General features: G+C 39.3%; 1 long non-coding RNA gene across 1 annotated transcript; it reads left to right on the top strand.

Moving 5' to 3' along the window:
* The first annotated feature begins 8,274 nt into the window (after positions 1–8,274).
* Positions 8,275–11,203, top strand: LOC139690977 (uncharacterized). The gene is made up of 3 exons (XR_011701544.1): positions 8,275–8,763; positions 10,959–11,033; positions 11,129–11,203. It is a non-coding gene; the product is annotated as an uncharacterized lncRNA (long non-coding RNA).
* The last annotated feature ends 1,051 nt before the right edge of the window (positions 11,204–12,254 follow it).

Raw genomic sequence — 12,254 nt, 5'->3', positions numbered from 1 at the left:
ATTCAATTAATACCCTATTTGATCTAGTATGACCATCCTTAATTAATTCAAACCAGCGCAGGCAAAAATGTATTGTAATAATCGTTTTATTTCAATTTAGACAATCAATTCATCCTTCCCTCTGCCGATCGGACTAATCCCTCCCCAAACTTCTCCCAAACGTCGATACAAGGTCCTAGGACCCAGGTGATGTCTGATATCAAAAGTAAAAACGTCATTTTAACTCCGAAGTCCGCTGGTTAATATTTGAAGGACGACTAAATTAATTCGTTGACGCAGTAGCCCAATGAGTGGGACCAATGGGATTCTGCCCGAAGGCTCCAGGGTTCAAACCCTGATGACGCTTCTGAACGCCCCCAACTTAAGCCAACCTTTGTGATTTTCTGGGCTCCTAACCTAGGTTTCCTCCCGTCTAACCTCTAATGGTGTTTGAATATCGTACACTCATCAATCAAAGTAACTTTCGGACTCATTATCGTGGTAGGTAATGCATTTGTTTGTTTTGGAACGAAGTTACAACAAGTGAATGTATTTGAATGAATTTTAAACTGAGCTGAAGAACATCTTATTTTCCTTAGGGTTCCGCTTTAAGCTCTCCTTTGAAAGTTAAATGAGGAACCTTTCCTCGGTCATACACTGCTTTGCATTCGGCTGTTCGTCTGATCACGATACAGCTATTTCCTTAGGTTCATTTTCCGGTCTTCAAATCTTATTCGCCCGTAATTATAATAAAAAAATTACGAGTTCACACACACACACACATGTACATATATGGTCAGGCCTCGTTTAGAATATGCCGCACGTATATGGGATCCTCACGAAGTTAGATTAAATACCGGATTGGATCGCGTTCAGCGTAGAGGAGCCAGATTTGTAAAACGTTGTTATGATAAACTTCGTACCGTATCCAAAGTACTAGAGCAGCTAGGCTGGGAATCACTCACGGAGCGAAGGTTAAATTACAGATTTAAGCTCTTGCATGAATTGAAAGGAGGTTTGGCAGTGATGTTGAAAATGTATTATTACCCCCATCGCACTACGGTAGGAGATATAATATAAAAAAAATCGAGAGATAAAGTGCAGAACAGATGGATTAAAGATGCCATTTTTTTCACGAACGATAAGGGATCAGATTAAATTTGTCCGACCACGGTAGGGTCATATTCGGGTCAAAATTAGTCTGGTGTGTATTCACCCCCTGCCACACACCCTAGCAGTGGCTTGTAGGATACTAAAATAAAAAATAATGTAATATGTATATATACACATATACATACACACGCAAAAACATATACATATATACTCACACACAATATATACAAGGGTCGCGGTTGTCCAGGGGTAGAGCGCTGTACTACTGACCGGAGGGCCCGGTTACGATTTCAGGGCAAGCCTCTCTGTGCACCAGCAGCTCCACCCTATGTGATATCGGATACCAGATCTTCCTGGGAAACCATAGCCGGCAAGGGGAAGGAACTGCCCCCCCTACCCTGATATGTGAATTTCACTCGCCATCGGAGTTAGCATTGGGTGAACTCTACCTTCACCTACCAAACCGACCTTCGGGTTGATTACTATGTGTATGGTTTGTATATAATATTATAATTAGGTAATCTACAGGTTAAGGTAGGTTTTTGGATGGACACAGCTACTAAATAAATAATTAGTGGCTCCTAACAAAACACAAAATCCAGTATCCTACTCTACATCAGGTCCCTCTTAATCTCTGAGTACTTTCTTCCTCCCTTCATCCCGTCCAACATCCCTATCCTGTTCCTTCCCTTTCCTCGTTTGCCTAAAATTCTCCCCTCTATTACAGTCTTCAACATCCCACTGCTGGTCAATACCCACTTCATCCACTTTTCCTGCCTCCATTGGATTTCTCCCAACAAACCCCTCTCTTCGCCCACCATACCAAGTTCTTCCTCATTTGTTTTCTTCTCGGTCCATTTCACCTTCTCCATTCTTCTCCACACCCACATTTCAAAAGCCTCCAGTCTACGTCTATCCTCCTGCTTCAATAACCACGTTTCCGCGCCGTACATAGCTACGCTCCATATCAAAGTTTTTACTAGTCTTTTCTTAATATCCTTACTGAACGTCCCTGTCATTAACCCCCTCCTTGTGAAAGCCTCTTTGCCTAGCGCAATTCTTCTCCTTATGTCCCTGCTACTTTGACCATGTTGGTCCAAAACACTACCGAGATACGTAAACTGTTCTACCTGCTCTATGACCTCCAATTTATTGTTTAGCTTAGCCTTTTTCTTTCTAGAAAATCGCATAACCTTTGTTTTATTAATATTGATTCTCACCCCATACCTGTCGCACTGAATTTCCAATTCACTAAGCAATGCTTGCAGCCCCTTGGCTGACTGACAAACTAAAGCTTGGTCATCGGCAAACCTAACTGATTTTACGAATTCCCCGCCCACTTTCATTACTAACTCCAGCTCTTCCCATGCCTCTTTAATCATTTCCTCTACATACAGGTTGAACAGCAACGGTGATAATGGGCAACCCTGCCTTACACCTCTTCCTAACACTGCCCAACTGGACTCCCCGTTCCTCACTCGCACCTGAGCAGTCTGAGACATGTACAGGTTGCGGATTAGCCTCCTTTCCCTCCAATCCATTCCTATTTTCTGCAATATATTCATTAGTTTTTCCCAATTCACTCTATCAAACGCTTTTTCGAAATCTACGAAACAGGCAAATACCTCCTGGTTGTATTCTATATTCCTCTCGATTAATAATCTCATTACTGCAATGGCATCACGTGTACCTCTCCCCTTCATAAACCCAAACTGATCATCCCCCAAGTAATCCTTTGCCCCACTCTCTATCCTTTTGTTTATGATCCTGAGAACAACTGTAGCTGCGTGGGATATCAAACTTTTTGTCCTGTAGTCCTCACAAGATGTAGGCTTTCCCATTTTCGGAATAGGAACTAAAACTGATCTCACAAAGTCTTCCGGCCAGATTCCTTCCTCATAGATACTACGAATCAGCCCATATAGATCCCTCCTATGGTCTACAACCTTGACGTGGTGGAAGGGCTTGTGCGCTCCGATAACTCCTAGAGCTGTGCTGGCGGGAGTAATAATAATTGGTTAGGAAGGCGGGAGTAATAATAATTGGAAGGTTAGGAGCCAGACGAAAGGTAGTCCACGCCGCGTCTGTTCCTCAGTGAGGCGGCAGCAAAGGCGTCCGACCCCAGTGGGGCGGCCATTAAGTGATGGTGTCATGTTAAAAATACTATTGAGGAAGGCAACGGGAAACCACCTCAATCATCATTCCCAAGAATATTATGATGGAATATATATATCATGGTGAAAGGCAGTAGTTTCATCATTAGGCTCTGGTGGCGCAGACCGAATGGGTCGGTCCGGCATCAGCTGCCACAGCTGCGGGCGAGAGTAAAGGGCACGGTATCGGCCGCAGTACTGCGATGTGGAAGGCAACAAGAAACCACCTCATTAATCTCCCTAGAAGATGCAGCCTTACAGTCAAATGTGACATGATGGCTATCCTCCCGGTAAAATATTCCATCTTCGAGCAACATTTGAGAAGAAGATACACCTGGAAGTTGCCAGATGACAGGGCAAGATACCAAATTGACTAGATCCTCGCGAGAACGAGATACAGAAACCAAGTTGAGCAATGCAAGAGCTACCGGATATAAATAGCGATCATAACCCGGTGGTCATGGACAGCCAACTGTGATACAAAAAAAAATAGGAAAGTGACTCAGGAACCCAGATAGAACCCAAAAATGCTAGAGGAATAGCAGGCAGGAGAAAAGTTCACCACGGCCATTGATAGAAAAATAGAAGGAATAAAAGCGACTAGCATAGAAGGATGATGGAAGGAAATGAAGAATATCGTAACCGAAGTAGCAGATGAACAACTCGAAAGCAAGACGGCGCCAACCAAACGGCCATGTGTAACAATTCAAATAAGATAAATTAGAGAGGAAATAAAATACAAGAATCCAAGAAATGAAACTGAGGAAGCTCTTTACAAGAAATTACTTTCTCCCCACGGTCATTTATCGTTCCTAAACCATAATACCCCTCCTCATTACCATATCTTCCTTCGCCTACCGTTGCAGCCCAATTCCCCATCACAGTTCAATGATACCCTATGGGAACATCTGCGATTTTGTCCTCTAACTGATCATATGCCCTATCGACTGCTTCCTCCTTGTGATTGCTAGGAGGCATATATACGTGAACAATGGCCAAGTTCGTCGGTTCTGCTTTTATTTTTTCTGAAAATATTCTATTCGTTGCTTGCTCTATGTTAACTACGCTTCTACGTACCTATTTCTTCAATATTATTGCAACCCCTCGCTGGCTCTCGTCCCCTCCGCTGTCTTTGCGGTTCGCAGTAACATTTGATACTAGGTAAATCCAATTCGTAAGGAAAGCACTAAAAAGCCACTGACACTGGATACCCATCATTACTCAAGAACTATCACTCCGGAATTCCCGGCTATCATCCCATCTCACCTCGCATAAACCAAAGACATCCATATTTCCTCCTTCCGTCTCTCCTTTATATTCTCTAATTTTCCTGTTCTCAACATTGTCCTAACATTCGAAGTTCCTATTCTAACCAATTCGGTCTTCTTCTGTGCTGCGGCAGTTAGTTTTGCTTACCACTAAATTAACACAATAAAAAACTAAATTAACCCACTAAACTAAATTACCTGAACTAAAATGTACTGAATTGGCCCACTAAAATAATATTATATTCCATTATTTTACCGTCGAAGCAAATCGGATAATTCGTTATTTATTCATCTTCAAGAAAGACATTTGCGATATATTATGTAGTAGAAGTTGACCAGCACAAATCATGATGTAATTTTCTCAAAAATGCATGGAAGTCAGACTACAGGACTCCTTCCCAAGAACGAGTCGTGATTCGGGACAGTTCATATTCATTCACCCCTTACAAACTCGCACCTTGAGCCATTTATTTCTCCATAATCCCCGCATAATTCCCCGCAATTTTCTCCATATTTTCTAACAGAAGAATAAAGGAGTCAGCAGGACGATAAAAGGGAAAAGCCGGGGATGATATTGCTGATTTATGAGCGTTCAGGTATTAAAAAAATTGCGAATTCCATCCAATACGAGGCCTTTGCTATGAAAAATGAAAGTTTCCTGTCCTAGACTGGGAGAAGATAGTGACCCAATACCCTTGGTAAGTTCAGTTTATCAATGGAAAAGCTGTTAATTCGTTATCAGTTCCCGTCACGTGCGACTATATTCATTCAAGCGTGAATCTCCTCTCCTACTGTTGCCTTTGAAGTGGAAAGTACTGTCCTTGACCAGTTTTAACCGATACCCTAGCGTTAAGAAAATCTCGTACAGCATATGCGTCTGGGTCAAGGTCAGCCAAGGTGGAGAATCGCTGAGCATTTTGGGTCCGCCTTCGTCTTTCCATTGTGTCCATCCGCCCTCGGCCCCGTTATCTGCTTCTCTGCTTCTTCGGTCTGCGCCAAGCATACCACTCATGCTCCTGGCTATTTGCAACGGATGAATTAACTTTGTCTCAACCCAAGTTTATCGGCAAAATGTAGCTTGATCTCAAACCATGACCGTTATTTACCTTGGGGAAATTTCTCTTCCGCCAAGCACCGTCACAGTCATCCAATTTTTCCCTTACTCGCAACCATGTGGGTCCCTATAACCCGAGGTTATATCATTATGTCCAAGTCATTTCAACATTCCACTTCCGTCTGATCTCCTTCTACCATTAATTTTGTTCTCATTCTACGCTTACTGGTGGTAAAAGCTTCAAAAATCTCCAGCTGCTTCATATATCATCGACAATGATTACTAATAATTCCAGGCCCATCCATACTGTATTACTGTATCAATGGAATTTGTAAATCATGCCCGCCTTTCATTTATTCCATGGAAGTATTATCCCAAAACTAACTACGAGGGTCATCCGGAAAGTAGTACCCGTTCGTGCCGCATGAAGTGCTGACGACGCGAGTAGCCGCTGGACGAGGTCAGATAGCTTCAGTGGCTTGTCTGCCTTCTCTGAGCCAAGTTGCGTGACGCTAGCATTGCCTGTGTTGTTTCTGTGATTGTTTACAATGTTTAAAAAAATTGAGAACGCCGCCAGTTGTGAAGTGAGGGCAGTGATTAAATTCCTCAATGCAAGAAACGTTCGCCCATGTGATATTCATCGCCAATTAAAGGAGGTGTATGGAGACAATGTAATGGACGAGTCGTCTGTTCGGCGGTGGTGTCGCAACTTCAACATGGGGAGGGGGAACACACACGACGATGAGCGTTCGGAGAGACCGTCTGTCATTACAGACCAACTGGTGAGCTCAGTTGACGAATTCGTGAGGAACGATCGGCGCGTCACAATTGATGACATCTGTGAGCATTTTCCCAATGTTTCTCGAACAATTGTTCATGAAATTGTTAAACACCATCTGCATTATGCAAAAATTTGTGCAAGATGGGTCCCTCGCGTATCTCAATGAGCTGGCGGTGAAGGACTATGCAGCAGGAATACAGAAACTTGTCACACGTTATGACAAATGCCTTAATTTGCTTGGAGATTATGTTGAGAAGTAGTTTAAAGTATCCTCTTTCAAATAAAATTTTTTATGTTTGTTAATATTTACTTTTGTGTCTTTATTTCACGAACGGGTACTACTTTCCGGATGACCATCGTACATAAAATAATAATGTAAATGAATTAATTTCAATAAGAAATAAGTTAAGAATCGTGAGAAAAACACCAAGAAGCTACTGGCATAGAAAATATTTACATGCAGCATGAAGCGAGAGCAGGTTCTTGTTCTTGGTGGTGGAGGGATAGCATGAAAATTAGTATCCAACAGCCATCGAGTATAATGGCGACTTTTTTAAATGTACAATAAAACCACTATGATCTAAACGACGGGCGTTAAGGCGCTTTGCTCAAACACGGTACAAATTAGTGAGGCAAACGTGCTTCTTTCATTTGATTTTTTTTAAGAATCAATAAACCTTAACTAATTAACCATGGAACATAGACTATTGAGAAGGCCAATCCAAGGAGAGGCGCAGTCGTGCATTCAGTGAAGGGGGTCATAGTGACCTGGGACTAGTTTCTCAAAGATGTATTTCGATTTTAAAGACCTCTAAATACAGTCTTAAATGTAATATAGCAAGCTCACAAACTCGCTTACGGTGAAAAGTAAAAAAGAGCTAGTTCTGCGCCATATATCAGGACATTAGAACAGACGTCTTACTTGCGAATTACAGATACAAGGACTTGTGAACAGACCAATGGCTTGGGGAAATGGGCCCTTGGTCATTCTAAAGAAAGAGCTGATGCGGTCAGCTCGATGTGTGGGACGCTCGCCAATCAAACCGAAGTACACGTATTCGAAGTTCACGCAATTCGAATGACCTCAGCTGCTAAGGAATATAATATTTAAGTACTCCTATTCCTAAAATATGATAGTCCATCATCTTAATCTACGCCTGCAGGTGTATCTAATGCTGGCAGATAAACATTAAAGAACATGAATTACTGACAGAAAGTAAAAAATTAGAGAAAGTGCTCTCTACTTTTTTCTGTCTCAGATTATTCATTTTAACTTTTAACAATGTTTTGTCATAGTTATTAACGAGGCTTTAATAACGTTCGGTCGCTATATCTAAATTATCCCATTATGTCTATTAATTTCGCTTTGATTGAGGGTTCCTAATGAATTACTCGGTGTTTGAGTGGTTACCATTATTCTTCCTCGCTATAGACGGGATGACTCAAACAACTATTCCTAAGTATTGGAGTCTTCTAGAATTTAGGGTGGAGTAATAAAACAATTATGATCGAATAAGGAGATTACATATAAATGTAAATGCAAAAGTGGAAGGGATGTGAATATACTTCGGCCCGCCTCATTAAAAATTTTCTCCCTTCCCACTTCAGTAGAAAAACTTCCTTGTATACATTACAAATATGAAATTTAAGATTTCATTCGAATTCTAACGGGACAATAATTACTTTTACTAGTGATTTCAGATGTTCCAAATATTTTTCTTTATTAATATAGCAAATTTACAACATGCTCAAATATCAATGTAAAAGTATTGGGGTAATATAAATCCGTAGTCAAATCGAGCGATATTCATAGACCAGAAGCAAGAAAGAAAGATTGAATAGCAAGTATTTTCAAAATCGAAATCATAAATTGCGCTCCAAATTGATATTACGCTAATCGATGGGTATTTGTTGTCCTCGGCTGTCCAAAAGGTCGAAAGGCTCAAAAACTCGCAACTTTGTACTTACATTAAGTTTTTAAACGTATCATTTGCGTGTTGTTTTAAGAATATTTTTTTCTGTTACTCCTCCTAATACTATGACTGCTGATGTTCCAAACGTTTTGTTATCTCATGTGGGACGAAAAATTGCATGGCATTATTACACTGAAATTTGGGATTCTTTTCCAGTTATAACTTAATATTTACTGTTTAGTGCCTGTTTACATTTTAATGTATGTGTAAATGATAAAGCGGTTTCTGAAATGAGAAGAATAATGAAAAACGGTGTTTATTTATTGAGTGATATTTTTATTGTACTAAATGCATGGCTCAAATAATCACGAGATATTCAGTGTGCCCACAATTTGAGAAAGGCATTTTTCTTGATATATTGTTTTGGAATTTACATTAAGAGTGAAAAGGATCCCGGAGAGAGCTAGCCAGAGTCAACAATGATTGCTTTACCTGGTCTGAGGTAAGGAATTTGGCTGTTGTAATCTACACTATGACTACATAGTACTTAGACAAACGTTTTATCTGGGAAAATGGAAGATAGTATCGTAGTTGAAAAGTTACTTAATATAATACATTTTATAATATTATACCTTGGGACACCTTTCCTAATTACCATGGCAAGATGCATATAATTTCCTATTTTGAATTTTCCAAATAAAAGTATCCACAAAATTTTGGAAATAGTTTTTAATTTACTTAAAAATTTACAAAATAATTACACTGTTCAAACCCATACAGTACATGAATGTCAACTTCACAGGTAGTTGCTATCTTCCTTGTGCCCAGCGGGGCACTTGAGATCATCAGCTCAGTTTTTGTTACGTCGATTATAAGAGCTATGGGGACTCACTATGTTGAGACATTTCCTGCATTCAGGTTAACAGCATGGACAAGCTCTGTTGATATTTCTAATAAAAATATCTATCACTGGTTGAATTTCCAAATACTGAGAATCTCACAAGCAGGCTCATTACTTTGTACCTAAACAATGTAGTAGCTGACCCTGTCTAAAAAAGCATATTATCCTTAAATTACTGCTGTCCATTGGAAAAATAAAGGCAGATAAAAATTTCCAGTTTAATGGCAGAATATAAAATTCTAAGAAAGTATTTATTTCTCTGTTCAACTATGAATTTCTAAATATGCATTGAACAACTTAAATTGTGTAGTCATTTTATTAGTTTTGTATACTCCTGCAGAGTAATAAATTATGTTATAATTTTGTCTTCATTTTGTTTCTCAAAGCTAGTAATAGTTGAATTATACAAAGTTTTCAAGCATAAAATTATTTTCTGTGAAATAAAATGTATCTTTATGTGCATTAACCTGAAATTATCCATCATTAAGCCCTTTGGCCATATCCTTGATGACATAAATATGCAACAAAAAGGATTCTTTCTGCTCCAGTTGATACTTGACCACAATTTCAAGTAATGAATAAAAGGAACGGACTGTCATAATCATAACTATTGTGCTTTTGTATGCCTGATAAGCCTATACTTGGTAATTAAGAGTGACTCATAAATTTTTCATTGACGAAAATTATTGTGCAAAAATTTAATTTTGTTGCATTGTTAGCTTAATTAGCCTTGTATATGTATCTAAAATTCATTAATTTTACTCCAGTGAAGACCATTGCAAGTTGAAATATGCCAGGTCTTCTTGAGCAATGATGGAAATAACACGCAATCTGCATTGAAATTTTCCTTTCCCCTGAACAAATTGTCAGCTGAGGCATGAGTAATGGAATGGTATGTGTATATAAGTCCTAAGGAGAGTTTGTTCTTTCCTAAAGCACGGCCAAAAAATGGTTTTAAATGCTTAAGCAGAACAGACCATCAATTTCAAATGAAATGAATTTCTCAGGGAATGCATCGTTCCAGTCAACAGCTCTTATGAAAGCTAATGGTAACACCACTGCTGCTTTTTCAAAAAAAAATAATTAACATTATGATCACTCTGTATTTAACAGCCCACATCAAGTCTCCCTGAATGAAATACCCTGCTATAGATATTTGATCATTCCGTGCAACAAATTGAAGTGCTGGCAAAAGCAGTACATTTATAATTGTGAGCGAAATAAACCAATTCAAATTTTTGCTATGCCATAAAATTTGATGCAGTGGAAACTTGCTACTAGCTGGCCTAAGGGTTATACCTTTGAGTGACTAGCTGGTGTAAGGATAAAATGACATTAAGATATGTACTTAAATTTCTGGATAAATTCTTAGGTACATTTTTTCATAATTTTCAACTAGTTTATTTGTCATAGTCATTACAAATGAAGTCACTCAATGAAGTACCTTGACTCAGTAGTTTAAAAGCATAAAAGTAACCATCCTTGTCTTTTATGCTTTGTTCTATGTAAGCTTTCCATTTTATCTTATAAAAGTAATATGCTATTATTGTTGTAATGTAAATAAGGTATTAATGATCAGCATGTAGTTTTACTGACTTCATTTTAAATTTCAAGGTTGCTACTTTGTATCAGTATAATTACGTTAGGTATTTTGAAAGCCATTACTATATACATTGTGCCACCTTTAATGCAGGTATAAAATAAGTTTTCCCTACTGAAACTAAAATCATGATAGATCTTTTCTTTCTGTTTAAAATAGTTTTTCATTTCCACTTTGTCTTTGGTTGTATTTCAAGGAAGGGGAGACAACAGCGAAGGATTATGTTGCAGAGGGGTAGGCTCTTGGGTGTGTACAAGTTTTGAAAACTCAGGTGAGTGCAATGCCATAGTATATATATTCCATTGTTTTGACATGAATATATCATCAAAATTTTGTTGGTAACTTATTATCACTGTTGTTGAATAGAATATGAGCAGGTTACTACGAGGGTCATCCGGAAAGTAGTACCCGTTCGTGCCGCATGAAGTGCTGACGACGCGAGTAGCCGCTGGACGAGGTCAGATAGCTTCAGTGGCTTGTCTGCCTTCTCTGAGCCAAGTTGCGTGACGCTAGCATTGCCTGTGTTGTTTCTGTGATTGTTTACAATGTTTAAAAAAATTGAGAACGCCGCCAGTTGTGAAGTGAGGGCAGTGATTAAATTCCTCAATGCAAGAAACGTTCGCCCATGTGATATTCATCGCCAATTAAAGGAGGTGTATGGAGACAATGTAATGGACGAGTCGCTTGTTCGGCGGTGGTGTCGCAACTTCAACATGGGGAGGGGGAACACACACGACGATGAGCGTTCGGGGAGACCGTCTGTCATTACAGACCAACTGGTGAGCTCAGTTGACGAATTCGTGAGGAACGATCGGCGCGTCACAATTGATGACATCTGTGAGCATTTTCCCAATGTTTCTCGAACAATTGTTCATGAAATTGTTAAACACCATCTGCATTATGCAAAAATTTGTGCAAGATGGGTCCCTCGCGTATCTCAATGAGCTGGCGGTGAAGGACTATGCAGCAGGAATACAGAAACTTGTCACACGTTATGACAAATGCCTTAATTTGCTTGGAGATTATGTTGAGAAGTAGTTTAAAGTATCCTCTTTCAAATAAAATTTTTTATGTTTGTTAATATTTACTTTTGTGTCTTTATTTCACGAACGGGTACTACTTTCCGGATGACCCTCGTATGAAGAAAATAAAAATCAAAACTTCCACATTTTTTTTAAAGAGATTCTCCTTAGGATTTCTCCCAGAAATCTCCTCCCCCACCCTAACTAGCACCACCTCATTTGTTTTCCTTTCTGTCCACTTCACCTTCCCCGTACCAAAACTTCAGAAACCTCCAATCCATGCCTACCATCCTGCTTCAATTACCATATTTCTATACTGTTTAAAAACTACGCTCCATATCAAAGTTTTGATGGGGCTTTTTAAAATTCTTACTCTACTTTACTGTCATCAGTGCCTTCCTACTTGTGAAAACTTCTTTGCCTAATGCAATTCTTTGCCTTTGTAAGTCAAAAGCCGAGACCGACTCCAC

Source organism: Hetaerina americana, unplaced genomic scaffold, assembly GCF_022747635.1.
Source record: "Hetaerina americana unplaced genomic scaffold, ioHetAmer1.1.p SCAF_3, whole genome shotgun sequence".
Taxonomy (NCBI): Eukaryota; Metazoa; Arthropoda; class Insecta; order Odonata; family Calopterygidae; genus Hetaerina; species Hetaerina americana.
The sequence above is the reverse complement of the archived record's forward strand: the minus strand, read 5'-3'. Positions and strand labels throughout refer to the sequence as shown.